The 20156-nt window shown below is 38.5% G+C and overlaps 1 protein-coding gene and 1 long non-coding RNA gene across 4 annotated transcripts in view; one reads left to right on the top strand and one right to left on the bottom strand.

The window, feature by feature from the left end:
* Nucleotides 1-20156, top strand: part of PARM1 (prostate androgen-regulated mucin-like protein 1) — a 119223-nt gene that overhangs the window by 22887 nt on the left and 76180 nt on the right. The gene's annotated exons all lie outside the window — the stretch shown is intronic.
* LOC129035066 (uncharacterized) lies at nt 27-14472 on the bottom strand. Its single transcript, XR_008502096.1, has 4 exons — nt 14397-14472; nt 13606-13752; nt 10853-11785; nt 27-1423 (listed from the first exon to the last, which is right to left on the bottom strand). It is a non-coding gene; the product is annotated as an uncharacterized LOC129035066 (long non-coding RNA).

The raw sequence follows: 20156 nt of genomic DNA on the forward strand, positions 1-20156 counted from the left end.
TCCAAAAAAAACTAATTCAAAAGAAATCAGACTAGTAGCAAGTATGAATTTTAATTTAAAAATGGAAAATACCAGCTGAACACACAGTTCTTCAGTTTCTGCTCTCTAAATTCTAATTTTAAAAATTTATATAACACAATGTGCTTTCTTTTACAGAGCTTTCAGGTGGAACACCTGGCAGTCAGCTAATGTCCCCATTATAGAGATGACAAAAGTCAAGACTCATAGAATTGAGGTGACACGTACAAAGTCAGAGAGAAAAGTGCAGAGTTAGAACTCGATGCTGATCTCATTACTCCAAGTTTGCACTTTTTCATTGCACCCACAGCTGTCTCTGCAGTGTCCTTAGGGCATCAGGGATAGAGGAGGGGTGCCTGGGCTGGGAAATATGTTGCCAGGTGAGACCATTTGTATAGACTCATGTGCTGGAGAAGGAACTGTCTGCAAAATAAATGCCATAGTAAGATAAACTATGTTCTTTGGAGTCTAGACTTGGAAGTTTTTTTTCTGAAAGTTCAGAATCTTTCTCCATACCAAGCAAAGGACAAATATATCTATGACCAGCAAGAAATCACCTGAGACTGAAATCTTCCCCAGTTGTAAATGCAGCTTACAACTTTTCACAAGAACATTTTTTGTGAACTTGCATTTGTTTTCTTTCCAGGGGAAGACATGGCCTGATTCAAAACAGGGGGACTGTGAGAGAGATTTAGCACAAGAAAGGCTATTGGTGTTCCCTATGTCTTATTGGCTTTTTGCAAATTCCCTAGAACCTGAAGCCCAGTAATTATAATCTTTTGCCAATGTTAAACGTTTTTTCTGAGTAGGTCTATGACTTTAAGTAGCTGGCAGATATTTTTATGATCAGGCTGTACTGCAGGCACATTAGAATGCACTGGGAGATGCATGATTCATATATTTTGATTTTGACTTGTACAAGATTTACATCTGGGCTAAATACATAAAATAATAGAGAGTGGTTTGCCAGTATAAAGGAAAGAATCATTCAAGTTCAGCCAATCTGATTGTATCACCACAGTGGTGGAGGAGCAGCTCAGACAAGTTCTCATTACAGATGTGCCAAGAACTTGGGTTTGGAGGCCCACCTCCCTGCTTTTGAATTACATCTCTGCCATATGGTGGGCCAGGGAAGAGGGAACTCACATTTATTAAATCTAATAAGGTGCCAGCCATTTTGTTAGGCACTTTACAGACATTTTAATTTCAACTCTATACCAGCCCTGGAAAGTTGGTACTACTGGTCTCAATCTCCAGATGAGAAAACAGAGATTTAATGAGGTTTAATAATTTGTCCAAAGCCACAGAGTTACTGACACCCACATTTGAACTCAGGTCTTTCTGCCAATAAATTCATGTTCTTTCTATTATTCAGCACATCTTATCTGGGCTTTAATGTCTGCATCTGTAAAATAAGATCAGTAAGCATACCTTTTAGGACTGCTGGATTACAAGAGATTAATTTACCCAGAACAATCCTAATATACAGGAGGTCTTGGATGAATAGTATTTCTCTCCCTACACTTTGTTCTGGTAATAGCTCTGATTTTGTTGATTGATTTGTTTGTTTGCTAGCTTGATTGATTAGGGGTTTTTGTTCTTTTTAAAGATTTGGGTCTACCTCAGCTTTTTCTAAGCTGCAGAAGCAAAAATATGATTCAATATAGAGGTGCCTATATGACATTAGAAGACAAGGAGAACCAGAATAACATTTTCTTCTTCTGTCATTTGTCTAGAGTAAAGAGCTGCAGGCAGGGAATGGGGTGGTGCTGTTCTGTACCCTGGGAGAGTGTGTGGGGTTGCCAGGTGTCTTCTTAACTGTGCATCAAGACCTTTGTGAACAATTTTAATATTCCTTCCTTAAGCAGCTTCAGGGAGGGATTGAAGCTAGACAACAGCCAAGCTGCACCTTAATAGGCCTGCAGTATTCCAAATGGCCTCTCATTGCAGGCAGGTAGCCCAGAGTGCTGCCCATGTCTGGTGCATGGTAGGGAATGTGGACAGAACTTCATGAGAATTGGTAGGGAATGGCAATATTTTCTTGCCTGTAAATGGCAGACTACTCATAGAGAGGCTTGGGAATAACTACTTATCTCAGAAATAATGATTATTTATTTATTTATACCTTGCTCCCTGCCTGAAGGTGGTGGAGCTTTCTGCTTACAGATAATAAATAGCATCTAAAACTGCATGTTCCAAGAATAATGGAAAGCATCTATATAAGCCAGAGTGGTTGAAAAGGGTGATGACTCTTAATCCTAGGAAGATATTTTGATATTTTTATTCAGCTAACCTTGACTCAGCACTTTCCTTGAACTAGGGATATACAAAAATAATTAAGGCACAGCCTTCATCTTTAATGTACTAACAGTCTGGTGGGGGACCATACATGTGTACTGAGACTATAAGGCAGCCTAGTAGGCTGTGTGCTGGAGGTATGAATGGAGTATAGCAGAAACCCAAAGCAGAAACCCAAAGACTATTTTACTTGATGAAGAAGTAATATTTGGGTTACTTTTTTAAAGGATAAATAGGAACTTGCCAAGCAAAGAACATGAAAAGCTGGGGGTAGAGGAGTACTCTGACAAAGCATATACAAAGGTCCAGTGTCCACAAGAAAGATTGTGAGGAATTCATGAGGCTCGACCATAAGACAGTAAGACCAGAGACCAAGCTTGGGGCCAAAGTGAAATATCTGGTACTCTGAGAAATGATAGTTAATGGGATTAAGCCCTAGCACTGCCATTTCTAGAATGTGGCTCTGAAGAACTTACTAAGTCACCCTGAATCTTGTTTTTCTCATTTGTAAAATGGGCCTAATAACAGTTCCTATCTCTGAGAGTTATGAGGATTAAGTCAAAATACCCCTTTGGACAATTCTAGCACATGGTCATGCTCAATAAATGCCAATTCTTTTGTAGTATTTTTAGTAGCAATAGTCAATTTTATAATAAAATCAATAGCACTATATAAGAACATAAATAATGTTCACGTTAGGCTTCTCAAGAGTCTTTTTAAAGAAAAAGATCTAGAATAGGGCTATCCAGCACAAAACTCTCTGTAAGGATGAAAATGTTTTCTGTCAGTGTTGTCCAACTTATTAGTCATTATCTGACTACTATATCAGACTACTGAGCATTTGAAATATGGCTAGTGCAATTGAGGAAATGAAATTTTCATTTTATTTAATTTAAATAGCCGTGCATCTTAGTGGCTATTGTATTAGACACTAGAGATCTAGATTTATAAAATCATAAAATGTTTTACCTGTAAAAGACCTTAGAAATTGATATAAAGTCTTATCCTCCACCCATCACCATTTTACAAGTGTCTCTCAGAGGGAAATTGATTTGCATAGGGTCACATAACTAATGACAGACCTGGTGCTAGAACCTAGCAGCTCTTCTGGCATCCTAAGCAAAGTTCTTATTATCCTGAAGTCTGGTTAGATTATTATTTCCACCTTAGAAAGTGTCTGTTGCAAATGCATCATGGGTTCTGATGTTCCACTCAGCCACCTTTCCTCCCCTCACCATGCTCATTTCTACTTCTTGTTTTAAATAATATAATATGCATGCTACATCCAGTAAATCCCAAGTAATCCATAACTCACTGATAGATATTTTAGTTCCTGCTCATGGGAACGTTTTGTATCAGCAGCAACACATTTAGTACAAAATTCTCAGCACCATTATTTTCATAACTAGTGTTTTGTTGTTTTTGTTGTTATACTATTATTAACTTTTGTTACTTTGCCTAAGTATTAAACTTGTGTCGACAAGAATATTGATCTTTTTATAGCACTTACAAAACATAAATTCAGGTTATTCATCATTAAGAAATTAGGATGATCAAACCATTTAGCAGAGTCATCAGTTAAGAAGGATTGATCAGAGCGCTATGGGAATATGGCAGAATAGGAAGCACCAGTTTCCCCATCTAAACAACAATTTGTCTGATCAGAATCTGTCTGATCTATTTTGGAATTCTGGAATCTATTAGAATGATTGTAACTTCCAGGGGAAGGATTGGTAATAGTAAATTTTGGTTAATTTCAGCTTGCAACATGGCAGCAGCTACCCATTTTCCAGCCCCATGGCAGGCAGTTGTGCAGGCAGTTACATATGTGCACGTTTCATATGTAACTTGCAGGCAGTTTGTAGGAGCCAGGGTGAGCAAAAAGAATCCTACAAAAACTGGAGATATATATTCTGATTGCTGATTGCTGTGTCTAATCTTTGAGGTGCACACCTATAGGAGGAAGCCATTGTTGCACCCCTTTCTTCACGTTGCAAGCCCTTCTCCCTTTGGCTAAAGCAAGTTCCATAAGATCTAAAGGACCAGTGCACTTTTATTTTATTTTTTCTTCTCCTCCTCCTCCCACTTTATTTTTCTCTTCTTCCCCTTTTGGGAGACAGACATTTAAAGTCTAAGACTTCTAAAAACAACCACATATATGGGGGCATTTAGAAAGTCACAACATATGCTCAGGGAAAGGCAGCCTTAAAAACTAACCGAGAAGACCTTAAGTTTACATGTTGGGCTGATCACCAGCACTGACACAGCCTACAGCAATTAAAAAACAAAAGCAACAATTAGCAAGCCCTGGGGAAGGGGAAGAATCTGATTTCCAAAATCACTACATTATTATATTCAAAAGTCCAGTATTCAACAACAACAAAAATCACAAGACACAGAAACATAGGAAAGTATGTGTGGCCCATTCAAAAGGAAAAATAACCCAATAGGAACATACCTAAAAAATACCCAATGGAAGATCTACAGTACAAAGACTTTAAAACAACTGTCTTTAAGGTGCTCAAAGGCACAGCACTTTGGGAGGCCGAGGCGGGTGGATCACAAGGTCAGGAGATTGAGACCATCCTGGCTAACATGGTAAAACCCTGTCTCTACTAAAAATACAAAAAAATTAGTGGGGCGTGGTGGCAGGCCCCTGTAGCTGGCAGGCTGACGCAGGAGAATGGCGTGAACCTGGGAGGCGGAGCTTGCAGTGAGCCGAGATTACGCCACTGCACTCCAGCCTGGGTGACTGAGCAAGACTCATCTCAAAAAAAAAAAAAAAAAAAAAAAAAAAAGATGCTCAAAGAACTGAAAAGTGATGTGGAGAAAGTCAAGGAAACAATGTATGAACAAAACAGAAAGATTAATAAAGAGAGAAAAAACCTAAAACAAAACCAAAAGGCAATTCTGGAGCTGTGAAGTACAATAACTGCAATAAAAAGTTTGCCAGTAAGATTCAAAGACAGCTTTGAGCAGACTGAAGAAGGAATCTGTGAACTTGAAGATAGGACAATGGAAATTGTCAATTCTGGAGAAAACAGAAAAAAAATGTCAAAGAAAAGTGAGCAGAGTGTAAAGAATCTGTGGGATATCATCAAGCAGACAAATATACACATAATGAAAGTCTTGGAAGGAGAAGAAGGAAAGAGAAAAGGGAAGCTAGATTATTCAAAGAAAAAATGACTGAAAACTTTCCAAATTTAATGAAAGACATGAATATAAACATTCAAGAAGCTCAACAAACTGTAACTAAAATGGATTCAAAGAGACCCACACCAAAGCACATTATAATCAGACTGTTGAAAGCCAAAGACAAAGAGATAATCTTGAAAGCAGCAAGGGAGAAGCAACTTGTCACATATAAGGGATCCTCAATGAGATTATCAGCATATTTTTCATTCTAAACTTTAGAGGCCAGAAAGCAGAGGGCTGATATATACAAAGTGCTGAAAGAAAACACACAAACAAAGCTGTCAACCAAGAATCCTATATCTGTCAAAACTGTCTTTCAAAAGAGGAGAAATTAAGACATTTCCTGAAAAACAAAATCTGAGAAAGTATATTACCACTAGACCTGCCCTAAAGAAATGCTAAAAGAAGTCCTTTCTGTTGAAATGAAAGAACACTAGGCAGTAATTTGAAGACATATGAATAAATAATAAAGCTCTCAATAAAGGTAAATACATGAACAATTATAAAATCTGGTAACTTTTACACTTTGGTTTGTAACTCCACTTTATGTACATAATTTTATATGATTTAAGAGACTACTGCTTATTTTTAAAACTATTATCAGTTTTAAAATCAGTCTTATTTTAACTTTGGTTTTTAATTCTACATTTTGTTTTCTACATTATTTAAGAAATTAATGCATAAAAATTTGTTTATACCTTTGGACCCACAGTGTGTAAAGATACAGTTTTGTAATATCAATAACTAAAAAGAGGTGGGAGTGGAGCTGTATTGGAGCAGAGTTTTTGTATGTTATTGAAGTTAAGATGTAGAAATTCAAATTAGAATGTGATAATATTAAGATGTTAAATGTAATACCATAAGAACCACAAAGAAAATAGTTAAAGATCATACAGATACACAGAAAAAGGAGAAAATAATTAATGCATTTAACTGCAAAAAAAAATCAACTAAGCAGAAAGGAAGACAGCAATGTAGGAAATGAGGAACAAAAAAAGCTATAAGGAATATAGAATAGAAATAAAATGACAGAAGTAAGTCTCTTCTTATCTGTAATTATTTTAAATGTAAATGAATTAAACTGCCCAATTGGAAAACAGAATGAGATAATGGATTTTATAACAATATGATCCACCTATATACTATCTACCAGAGACACTTCAGATCTAAAGACACAAATAGGTTAAAAGTGAAAACATAGAAAAAAATATGCCATGCAAACAAGAGAGCAGGAGTGAATAGGTAGGCCAGTTAGCAAAAGAAAAATACTGTTTTATTCCATTTATTTGAGGTACCTAAAGTAGTCAAATTCGTAGAAACAGAAAGTAGAATGGTGGCTACTAAGGGTTGGGAAGAGAAAGAATGAAGAGTTATTCTTTAATAGGTATAGAGTTTCAGTTTTGCAAGATGAAAAGAGTTCTGGAAATGGATGGTGGTGATGGTTGCTCAGAAATGTAAATATACTTAATGCCATAGATCTGTACGCTTAAAAACAGTTAACACATCTTAAATTGTAATCCCCACATGCCAAGGCTGGGACAGGTGAAGGTAATCAGATCATGGGAGCAGTTTCCTCCACGCTCTTCTCATAAAAATGAGTGAGTCTCACAAGATCTGATAGTTTTATAAGCATCTGGCATTTTCTCTGCTAGCACTCACTCCGTCCTGTCACGCTGTGAAGAAGGTGCCTGTTTCTCCTTTGCCTTCTGCTATGATTGTAAGTTTTCTGAGGCTTCCCCAGCAATGCGGATCTGTGAGTCAATCAAACCTCTTTCCTTTATAAATTACCCAGTCTCAGATATTTCTTCACAGCAGTGTGAAAATGGACTAATACGGATGGTAAATTTTATCTTACATGCATTTTACTTCAGTTTTTAAAAATGTGTTATTTCTTAAAAATGTATATTAAACCCAAAAGAATTGAACATATGATTCAAACAGATACTTTTAGCTAATGTTCTTAACGGCATTATTCACAATAGCCAAAATATAGAAATAACCCATGTATATCAGCAGATAGATAACCAAATATGGTATATGCATGCAGTGAAATATTATTTAATCATGAAAGGGAATATAGTTCTGATCCATGCTACAATATGGATGAACTTTGAAAACATTTTGCTGAGTGAATGAAATCAGACATAAAAGGTCGCATATTATAGGATTTCATTTATATGAAATATCTAGAATAGGCAGGTCAAAGAAACAGAAAGTAGATTAGTGGTTGCCAGGGGCTAGGGAGAGGAAAGAAATAGGAGTGATTGCTTAATGGTACAGAGTTTCTGTTTGGGATGATTGAAAAGTTTTGGAAATAGATAGTGGCAATGGTTGAACAACATTATGAATGTAATTAATGCCACCCAATTAAGCTCTTAAAAATGGTTAAAATGGCAAATTTTGTAATATGTTTACATATTATAAAATTTACAAATCTTTCTACGTGCCAAAAAATAAAAATAAAAGTGGGATAATCAGGTGTAGACAAAGACAAGATCTTCGCAGCAATCATTGTAGTTAGTTATCCTTGAACTAAGAGGCAAATGTGCTAATAATGGGACTGTTGTACCTGATCTACACAAATGTATCTCTTCCCTTCTGCAGAGAGAAATATCAGTCTTTAACTGCAAATGACCCTCGCTAGGGAATGGTGCGTGGTGTCAGGGAGTTTGAGTGGACACTGAAAGTTTGCTGCCTCATTCTCCTTAAGACATGGGCATGGTTGTGTAGGAGCAGGGATGGATAGCTAAGGAAGAGAGGGACAAGTCAATTAGCATTATATTCACAGTTCAAATAATACTCTTCTTTTATGGGAAGGAGCTATTAATACTTGGCTCTTGCCTTCCTGAGCACTTACCAGGGAGCTCTACCTGGAGAACAGCATTCACAGTCTTAAACTTGGTTTTAGCCTGGCCCGCATGATTGATGAGGTCACATTAGTCCCCCCACTTCAGACACACTGTCACGTTAAGTTCCTAGAACATTCCCGCAGGCCCTGCTTTCAGCATTGGTCTGTACTTTTCCTCTTTTTAGCCAGTTTAGCTAATGCTTACTCAAGTCTTCAGATCATTTGCAAATATTGCTACCTCAGATAAGCCTTCCCTGACCCCACTCTTAAAAAGTAAATCAGCTCCTTCCACACCTGGCAAAACACACACACACACACTCATTGCATCCTTCTTTGATCTTGTGTTTATGATTCTCTTCACAGCTTTTAATACACTTCATTTTTATTATTATTTGTTTAATATCTATCTCCTCCTTAGACTATAGGTTCTATGAGAGTAGAGACCCTATCCCTAGGGTCTAATCTGTTCTTAGACATTTAGTAGGAGCTTAGTAAATATCTGTTGAATTAAAACATAAGTAAATAAAAGAAAAACTCTATTAATAGGTAGTGACTAGCAATTAAACACAATGAATAATTTTTTGTTAAGTGAGTAAATGGAAAAATTACCTGTCCTTATGAGAAATCTAGGTTTGTTTCTATTTCTCTTGAAAGTTTAGGAATAGACTTGCCTAAAGACCAAGAACTAGAAAGAGACTGAGACTCAAACAACTAAAGTAAAATAATTAGTAAATTTGTGATACTTTGTTAGTATGACTGTTAAGAAAAGTCCAATGTTTAACACTTGAGCAAAGTAAGCTCCTCTTTACTCATTCCACCCCCCAGATTCCAGGAGCAAGACAGTTTGCTTCAACCTTCCAATTCATCATGGATGAGGGGCATTGTTCTGAAGTCAGTTCTCACTGATAAATTGTGGAGTAAAAATGTTTTTAATAAAGTTTTTTTGTATAAAGGAAGAAAGTTATTTGAGATTGAAAAACTATTTCTTAGTTATTAATACTATCTTCAGGTGACTTCTGCACAGATAGTCTTCAGAAGGTCTTTTGCTGAACTAGATGATGGCATGCAGATGCATAGCAAGAAGAAGTGGGGATCTGGCGTACAGATGGGCTAGAGCAGGTGGATTCCAGAAACTTCCTGGGCAAGTGGAAGATACAGGTGCTGTCCTTCCTTTGTAAAAGGGCAAAAACTGATATTAGAGGGGATTTTCATTAACTTGTGCTCTGTTATATGTGATGTAACTTTCTCCTCTTTTCCTTTCCCCACCTTCCAGTATGAAATCTTTAGTAAAATTCTTCAATAAAGCCTTGAGAGGTGGGTTTCACTTTGGATAGCAATGAAGTATGAAGAATCCTGCTTTAAGGTTAATGAGCAAAAGTTGCCACATCAAAAAGTCATCTCAAAAACATGACTGTGTGATAAGAAGAATACTTCGCTTCTATCATATTCTGTTCAAACAATCATGGCCCATCTAATCATGGGAAAAGCATCAGACTAACCCAGACTGGGGGACATTCTCCCCAATACCTCACCAGTGATTCTCAAAGTGTCAAGGTGATGAAAACAAGGAAAGGCTAAGACATCATTATATACCAGAGTAGACTCGGAAAACACGCCAACTGAATGCAACGGAGTACCTAGATGAAATCCTGGAACAGAATGAGGGCATTAATTTTAAAAAACTGGTGAAATTCAAATAAAGTCTAGATTTTAGTTAATAGCCATCTACCAATGTTGGTTTCTTAGTTTTGACAAGAGTAAGATGTTAATAATGGGAATAAGTGGGTGAGGGGCACATAGCAACTTTTCTATAAATCTAAATTCATTCCAAAATAAATAGTTTATTTAAAGGTAAAGCCTCAAAACTAAAATGGTCAATTTTGACTCCTTGCTGAACTTAAGCTCCTTGCTAAGTGGACAGTGGTTGTCGCCAAAGTGCCTTGACCTTTGGCTCCTATTAAACATAGCTATCATGTCAAAAAAAAAGTTTTAATACTTCTTAAAATGGCAAGGAAGACTTTATTCAGGACTATTGCAATATGTGTCAAGACTATTTTAAGAGAGGAGAGTGATCAGGCTCAACTCTAAATACAGTAAAGACAAATAAGGATTTATAACCAATGAGTAGAGTGAGAGGCTGAATGGATGGCAAATCACTGGGAGGAGGCATCCAGGGTAAGGGGAAGTTGCTAAACCAACTGAAGAGGATTCTTGAAGGCAAGCCAAGGACTTATACATCAAAAATGTGGGGTCAGGAACTTGATCAGATATCAAGGGTGGGGGAATTCTCAATAAAATTACTTGGCAGAATTCTTGCTGAGACTGGACTAGGCAAGCAACAGACAGGACAGGGGCCAAAGTTGAGGCCTAGTCAAGAAGAGGGCTCAGGGGAACCCAACTGAAATTCAGTCACAGAGAGGGTCTTTGTCATTATCAGTCACACTGATACCATCTGGTTCAAATTTGAGTGGTGACTATACTACCCACATTCACCTCATAGCTTGACTTGTATCCAGATGATTTGGTTGTATTAATTGTCTTGGCCTGGGAGCAGATTCCACTTAAGATTTCACATTCACCATCTAGAGTTTGGCCATTGGCATTATGAGTGTTGATGTTATTTGAGCCAGTTTCCTCCCAAATTGATTGGTTTGTGGTCCTGGAGACAGTAAGCTTTTGGGATTTGGCATGTGATTTTACAGATGATTTGGTACCTGGAATCCACCAAGCCGTTCTTTCTCAGAGCCAAAGCCCTTGAAAGATGTTGACCTTTCCAGTCAAAAGATCCTTATCCAGGTGTAAGAACTGTAAAAACTTTACATGTAATGCAAACATGAATTCCATAAATCTGCCAATTTAGGTATAAAAGATAAACTACAGAAGGACTTTATTTTCCTCTGGGCCAGTCTAGCACATTAATTCACATTAACATATTCAGGTAAGGAAGGCTTTGAAAAAATTAATAAGCTCAGTCTCCACTTTGCATTATTTATTCTTGGTGCAGAATGTACGGTTTTGTTTGTTTGTTTGTTTTGTCATTTGGGTAATTCCTGGAGCAGTATCTCTCCATGTAAAGCCAAGTGACAAAATGAGGGCAGCCAGGCAATTTCAAACAGAACCAGTTTTGTGTTTTTGGCCTGTATTCTGACCTAAAATAATCCACACAATAACCCCATTTCTTCACCTGACTTTGGCTCTGGAGACACCTTAGAGTTGTGTCTGCAGAGAGACAGATTGTGTCATGGAGAGCACCAAAGCAGAGGCCTTGCTGGGGTAAGGCCCTTGAAGGCTTATGGTGGCACATGGGCTGGGCTAGTGAAAACAAGTTCAAAGTTGGTTGGGCTTTTTTGTTTTGTTTGGTTTCAGTTCCAAAAAAAATTTTCATAGGCAAACGCATTCTGACTCTTCCAACTCCATAAATAAATTCTGAAAAGACATGAAAGAAGGTCACAAAATCCAACCAAATACATGCCTACCTGTAAAGTCTTGTTCTGCTGTTATTTAACTTGTGGTTTTTCCTTGGGGAATCTTTTAATATAGGGAGAAGGTGAAACCATGGTTAAAATGTTTGGCAAAATGTAACCATTATTAATAAGCAACACGTAGACGGATTGTTAGCCAATACCTCAATGCTTTGAGGTTACTTAAGTATCCCACCAGCACAGTGGTAAAGTAGAAAACACAGAATTCCGTTGCCTTAGAAGAAGCTGACCAGAAAATATAAGTGTTTCATTATTTCTGAAGTGTTTGCAGGTTCCTCCCCTTTTCATTTTCCTTCTTGCAAAACTTTTTAATTCTAACACCATCTCTTAGCCAGCTTTTAAAATAAAATTAATATATATTTATGATTTCATTTCTTTTCAACAGTTTATGATATTTAAGGACAAGCCAACCACAATTTATTTATAGAACTTGATCCTATTTCTGTTTCTCTATTTTGTCTCCTGGAAAGCAGAGGAAAGAGCTCTAAATTTGTCAGATAAATTAGACATTGAACTTTACTTTCCCCAACTTCTACAAATAAACTTGAGCATTTGTTTCAAGATAAAATTAAGATAAAAAAATTATATCATTTGAAAATAAAATTACTAAAACATTAGGTCTAGATAATTAAATCTGTACAGGTCAGGAAATATAAAAGTTGATTATTCTGATTTTAAGCATTATTGTTTATAAGTATGCTGTAGTCTCTAATAAGACTTCAGCACTTCCTGAATTCTATACCATTTCAACTTCAAATGAGATTTAAAATTTTTACATGTCACACCCTGGTTATTTGTCAGTGTGCATGGAAGAAGAAAGAGGAAGGGAAAATAATTCTGGAACTTAATTAATTGTGAAACCAGCCTCAGCCCCTGGACATGGTCTTGTTGACTGCAGAGGTAAGGCAGTTTGGGGTCAGTTGTCTATTGTGCTTTCTTTTGCCAATGATCGTTCTATTCATTCACTCATTCATTGCATTTTTTATTCGTTCATTCAGAACAAATGAAAGAACTTTTCCTTTTGGCCATTTACTTCTGTTCCCCTTTACTCAAAGGTAGCAAAATACACGATGAAACTTCCTTGAACAGAATTAAAACAAGCCTGAGTTTTGGAAGATGTCAAAATTAAATTCTAGAAAGACAGGTAAATCTGTAGGATTTTTGGGTTCCAGTCATTCTGAGAATAGTGGTAATTTCCCATATTTAAGAAATGTTTTGAAAGACAGGCTTTGAAAGTAGGCTATGGGCTGGTTTGCCAGGGTAGTTTATGTTCAAAAATGGAAATAACCTTCTGACAGAGAACCAGAATGGACTAAATACAAGCACATGGTAAACAAAGTTTTGGCTGCTTCTCTCTCCTTGCAGGTGGATACTGTGAAGGTAGGTGATGGTGTGTACACAGGGCTTCTCCTGGCAATGAGGGAGAGGGTGCGGAAGGGCAGCTGACGTCCCCTGCTCTTTCTCACTTACAGAAGTACCCAGAGAGAGCCAAGCTCATGGGTCCCTTGTCGTTGTGTTGGGGGGTGGCTGTCTAAGGCCATTTTGTGGCTGTGTTAAGCAGTTTAAAGAGGGTTTGTAGGCACTTAGAGGGAAAGCATGAACCCAAATTTCTATTTTAACATGTAAGAAGGGACTTAAATGCCAGAAAATATAGTACAGCACTCAGAATGTTGTATCACCCAAGTTGCAGACAAGCAAATCTGAATGTAGTTACCACTCCATTGTATCCAGTGCTAGGACATGGGTCTTGCCTTCCAGACTCACCCAGTGGTCCTCTGTAGTCAGAGGAAGGCAGAGAGGGCACACAGCCTCACATTTCATGAGGAGAGCTAAAGGGCCCATCTTGCTGTGAAAACAGTGTTGCAAGAGGAATGATGCGTCTGGAGGCATAGCTCTGAGGCTGTCTCCTTTCTTCATCAGGCAGGGGAGGCAGAGAAAATAAAAGTTAAAAGACTGAGTAGTGTTGCAATGAAACTAAATACTTCGTAAGAAGGCAGATGTCTTTGTTCCCCTCCCACCATGGGCAGCTGGGCTGTTCCTTCTCTTCTGCGTGCTCTCAACGCCTTACTATCAGCTATCACCCAGCCGATAAGAATAAAGTAGCCAAGGAGCAGCAGGGGTTTTGTTTTTCACTGTTTTTGAGATTGTAGAAATTGATAGCGCACTGCACTCTCATCTTGAGATCTGTGGGCTGAGCTCCCAGGGTTCTTAACATGGGCCAAGTTAGTCTGGATGCAACCTTTTGTTATTGTCTAAGTCACTGGCAGATTTAAAAATCACAGCGGTTCACAGCCAGATGACCAGCCTAGGGATGAAGGCGGGGCAGGGGGCGGTCAGTATCTCCACTCACATGTCATCTAGTCACATGCAAAGGTTGAAACACTGAGTTAAAGGAAGCTTATCTTCATATGAAGAATTAGAGGCCACGCCTCCCTAGGCTAAATTTAGAAGTGTTAGTATGTGAACAGGAGGTATACAGTATCTCAGGTTTCCTGGGGCACCAGCCAGATAAGACATTCCAGATAATTCTCTTCCATGCCTAACTTGTGCCTCACCAGGCAGGCCAGAGGAGGCACTGCAGAAGGAGCTGTCCTCTTGTGTGGCTCTGTCCTTCTTTTCAAGTTTGAGGGGGTTGTGGACCATGTGAGGCTGGACGGCTCACATGTCAGCCCCCAGGCTGTTAGTTACAGACGTGGCAAACTTCCATCATTTAAGCAGTGGCACAGGTGTTGTGGAGAAATCCCAGTGCTCTAGCTGTGTGGCAGAGGGAAGGGCCAGGTCTATGAGGAAATAAAATTATTCTCAGCCTCTCTCCCATATTCCAGTAAGTCTAGATTGAGTAAAACATCTAATCTAACTGTGATAAATAGCTATTCAATTGCCTGGCACATGGATTACCTGCTTTATAGATTTTACCGAGCATGTTTCAAATCCAGAGACCCTCTCTTACCCTGGTAAATGTCTACCCAGGCTGCTTCCAGCCTGCCTGCATGTGTTCAGGGCAGCAATTTAATTTTTATGTTATCATAAGCTAAACCTAATCAGGAGGCATATGTTCTCTGACTAATTTAGCTCTGTTTTCCAGAGCAAGAGATAATACCTTAGAGTGAGAGGCAATATAGAGTTGTGGGAGCCAGCACAAAGGATTCAGGGGCCTAGTATGAGTCCTGGCTCTGCTCCTTCTTCACTCTGACTTTGAGATAGTTTCTTCACTCCTGGATTTTAGGTTTCTCATCGGAAATGAAGCTGCATGAGCATAGTGGGGAACAACAGGAGACCTAAGGACTGAGAAGTGAGCATTTGGAGGCAAGTTGCTTACTATGTTTCATCAAGATACCCCTTCTAAGACACTGTACTAGTCTGTTCTCACAGGGCAAATAAAGACATATCCAAGACTGGGTATTTATAAAGAAAAAGAGGTTTAATGGACTCACAGTTCCACATGGCTGGGGAGGCCTCACAATCATGGCAGAAGGCGAAGGAGCAAAGGCATATCTTACATGATGGTAAGCAAGAGAGTGTGTGCAGGGGAGCTGCCCTTTATTAAACCATGAGATCTTGTGAGATTTATTCACTATCATAAGAACAGCACAGGAAAAACCTGACCCTGTGACTCAATTACCTCTCACCTGGTCCCTCTCATGACACATGGGGATTATGGGAGTTACAATTCAAGATGAGTTTTGAGTGGGGATACAGCCAAATCATATCAGATTTTTTTTCAGCTTTTTTGTTCTTTTGTTTTTGCTTTTACCACTTTAAAAATGAGATGTGTTTCACAATCAATGGCATATCCTATTTTATTAACAGCATTTTGTGTCACTCTTTTTTTTTTTTTTTTTTTGATGTTTGGACAGTTTATTCTGGAAGTGCTCTTACAAGACAGATAGCCCATGGTGGCATGGGCCAGATAGAGTCAGGAGTCAGATGACTGGGAGAGTCTCCATCTGGGGACCATTCTCAGAGTTGGGGGATTCTTTCTCCTTTTTCATACTATTCAGTCCAGGTCAGTTGCCAGGTGTTTCTTTCATAAAGGAAGTATTAGCTATTCTTGTGAAGGTAAGCATTGTTTTAAGGTTGCATCTATGTTGAGTGGTCTTGTCCCTAGGGCAACCAGCATTTTTAGGTCTCATTGTCATACTGACCCAGTAATTCCCAGGCTGTGGTTGGAAATCTTAGGCCAGGTTGCACCACACTGCTAAGTGAACATATAGTGTAGACCCTGTGAGGTATTTGAGAGGGCCTTTTGGCCATCATTAATCTTATAGCAACAATATGTCTCTTTTTTTTAATTATACTTTAAGTTTTAGGATACATGTGCACAACGTGGTTTGTTACATGTGTATACATGTGCCATGTTGGTGTGCTGCACCCATTAACTCGTCATTTAACATTAGGTATCTCCTAATGCTATCCCTTCCTCCTCCCCCAACCCCACAACAGGCCCCAGTGTGTGATGTTCCCCTTCCTGTGTCCAAGTGTTCTCATTGTTCAATTCCCACCTATGAGAACATGCGGTGTTTGGTTTTTTGTCCTTGAGATAGTTTGCTGAGAATGATGATTCTTTGAGATGTCTAATGATACACTGATGTGAACCATTTTCTTCTATCTGAAAATTTTAGGTCTTTTTTTTCTCCCCTGCGTGCTGAAGTATTACCGTAATGTGCCTTGGTGAGAGTCATTTTTATTCATTTTGTTGTGTACTGTGTGGACCTTTTCAAACTGGTGCTCATGTCCTTCAGGTCTGGGATGTTTTTGTATGCGTGCTATTTTTTGAAGATATTCTCTTGCCCATTTCTTCTGTTTTCTTTTTCTGGAACTCTTTTTTTTTATTTCTTTATTATTATTGTTATTATTATTATACTTTACGTTTTATGGTACATGTGCGCAATGTGCAGGTAAGTTACATATGTATACATGTGCCATGCTGGTGCGCTGCACCCACTAACTCGTCATCTAGCATTAGGTATATCTCCCAATGCTATCCCTCCCCCCTCCCCCCACCCCACAACAGTCCCCAGAGTGTGATGTTCCCCTTCCTGTGTCCATGTGTTCTCATTGTTCAGTTCCCACCTATGAGTGAGAATATGTGGTGTTTGGTTTTTTGTTCTTGTGATAGTTTACTGAGAATGATGATTTCCAATTTCATCCATGTCCCTACAAAGAACATGAACTCATCATTTTTTATGGCTGCATAGTATTCCATGGTGTATATGTGCCACATTTTCTTAATCCAGTCTATCATTGTTGGACATTTGGGTTGGTTCCAAGTCTTTGCTATTGTGAATAATGCTGCAATAAACATACGTGTGCATGTGTCTTTATAGCAGCATGATTTATAGTCCTTTGGGTATATACCCAGTAATGGGATGGCTGGATCGAATGGAATTTCTAGTTCTAGATCCCTGAGGAATCGCCACACTGACTTCCACAAGGGTTGAACTAGTTTACAGTCCCACCAACAGTGTAAAAGTGTTCGTATTTCTCCACATCCTCTCCAGCACCTGTTGTTTCCTGACTTTTTAATGATTGCCATTCTAACTGGTGTGAGATGGTATCTCATTGTGGTTTTGATTTGCATTTCTCTGATGGCCAGTGATGGTGAGCATTTTTTCACGTGTTTTTTGGCTGCATAAATGTCTTCTTTTGAGAAGTGTCTGTTCATGTCCTTCGCCCACTTTTTGATGGGGTTGTTTGTTTTTTTCTTGTAAATTTGTTGGAGTTCATTGTAGATTCAGGATATTAGCCCTTTGTCAGATGAGTAGGTTGTGAAAATTTTCTCCCATTTTGTAGGTTGCCTGTTCGCTCTGATGGTAGTTTCCTTTGCTGTGCAGAAGCTCTTTAGTTTAATTAGATCCCATTTGTCAATTTTGGCTTTTGTTGCCATTGCTTTTGGTGTTTTAGACATGAAGTCCTTGCCCATGCCTATGTCCTGAATGGTAATGCCTAGGTTTTCTTCTAGGGTTTTTATGGTTTTAGGTCTAACATTGAAGTCTTTAATCCATCTTGAATTGATTTTTGTATAAGGTGTAAGGAAGGGATCCAGTTTCAGCTTTCTACATATGGCTAGCCAGTTTTCCCAGCACCATTTATTAAATAGGGAATCCTTTCCCCATTTCTTGTTTTAGTCAGGTTTGTCAAAGATCAGATAGTTGTAGATATGTGGCATTATTTCTGACGGCTCTGTTCTGTTCCATTGATCTATATCTCTGTTTTGGTACCAGTATAAAATAACAATGTGTCTGATAGTTGACACTTTTTAGATTTGATGAAATACAGTCATGTTTTTGTTTCTGAGCTGAGTTTGTTTATCTGAAAATAAAGCATGAGGGTGAGGCAAGTCCTCAGATCTCCTTCCTCTCTGAGATTCTGAGTCTTGCTTTGCTGAATTGCACACTCCATCACCTACTTGCACTAGTGGGGTTAATGAGGAGCTGGCTTAACCTTTTAATACCTTACCTCTGATCCCAATCTTTTCCCAGCCTAGTCTAGACTCTTCTTTCTACAAGAAAGTTTTCAAGGTTTCTGAGAAGTTCAAGGTATTGGGACACATTCTTCCTGCAGCACTGATTAGCTGGATGGTGTCTGCTCCTACCAAGACCAGAGGACATCTTTCACAGCCACAAGCATAATAATTTTCTGTCACACATATTTTATTATTCATATGTAGCTCCTTGAAGTTACTGGTAGTTAGGATGTGGCTGTAACTCTGCAAAGATGAGCAAGGATATTGACAACATGCATGCCCTGTCTCTGAGCAGGGAAGGGGTAAAAACACTGAAATTCCTGAGAATGCTCAGTGGAGCAGTGCTGCCCACATCACCTTCCCATGAAACTACAGGGACAGAGGGAGCATGAGCTGAAAACAGGGCCACATGGCTCTGGGATTGCCTGAGCATCTGGAAGATTGTGGTCTACTGTTGGGGAGCCCTGATTTTTGCCCTAAACATTGGATTTGTTTTGTTTTTTACAATGCAAAAAGAAAATGCCTGTGATAATACTTACCTTTCACTCATATTCATTCACTTAGTTTTGAAACCGCTTTCTGTTTTTTTCAGAATCCCTTTGTCACTGAGTTATGTATTTGTATGCTTTGTAACAATAAAATAACTTCAGAAAGCACAGATCTAAGTCAACACGTTTCTGAAATCTTTACCTTTTTGAACATCTGCAGATGGATCTGAATGTTCTCAAAATTGTGTCTTTTAGTGCAGCTCTTTGGTAGTAGTATATGAGTTTTGACATTCTGCTGTAAATAGCTTCTTGGAACCAAGAGTTATATTTGGGAGACTTGTTTCTTACTTAGCATGCTTATGAAAATTCTTCCGGTAAATACACAAAGTAGTACTTCATGATTTCTTTTTCTGATCAGCAGAAAGTAACATAAGCTCAATCTGAGCCTAGTAACAGATAAGCCTCTACGTTATTTGGGTTATTTTATTTTAAATGTTAAGTCCTTGATGGTGTCATCTTGCTGATGCCTCAATGTGTCCAGGCAGTAAGGGGAAATTAAGACTTACACTGTGGGGACAGGAGGCTTGAGGACATCTGCAAGCTGTTACAGTGTAGTGGAGAAGGCAAGGCTTTGCTTTTGAGTAGATGACAGTAAAACATTGGTTCTGCCCCTTATCTACCGTGTGATGTTTAGATCTCTGAGCCTCATTGTCCTCACTTGCACATAACGAGTCAATCACACTTCACAGTGTTATTCTGAAGATTAAAAAAAATAACAAGAATGGATTTTCTAAAACCCCATCACATGGGAGGTATTTAAATTTACTCCTCTTTCCCATGTCCACGCTGCCTTTAGGATCCTTCTTTAACATTTTTTTGGTTTGAATTTTGATTTTTGATTTTGTTTTTCAGTCGATGAAGTATAAAATCTGAATATTTTCACAGTGGTACACATTATATGTAATATAAACTTAAAATAGAAAAATTAGTGAAACCTGTCATCTAAAGATACTGGACAGTACATATGAATATATAAAAAAATTTCCAACAAATATGAACAGACTTTTAAGGTGTTTAAAAGAATAAATGATCTCAGCATATAAAATACTTTTATTTCCCCCATAAAGATCTCAGCAACTTGAAAACAAGAAACTCTCCCTCCCAACCCCCCACCCCCCTCACTGCCTCCCCAGTTATATATCACAGTCCAGGGATAGAGCTAGAGACATTCGTCTTCTGGAGGCCACTGGAGGGTCAGGTCTCCTCATCTGCATCTGAGTCCTGGAAGGCAGTATAAATTGAATACAAAGTCCTGTCCTGAGGTATCCTTCCCAGGACCCTCTTGCAGTGGCACAAGCCTA

Source organism: Pongo pygmaeus, chromosome 3 (assembly GCF_028885625.2).
Source record: "Pongo pygmaeus isolate AG05252 chromosome 3, NHGRI_mPonPyg2-v2.0_pri, whole genome shotgun sequence".
NCBI classification, from domain to species: domain Eukaryota; kingdom Metazoa; phylum Chordata; class Mammalia; order Primates; family Hominidae; genus Pongo; species Pongo pygmaeus.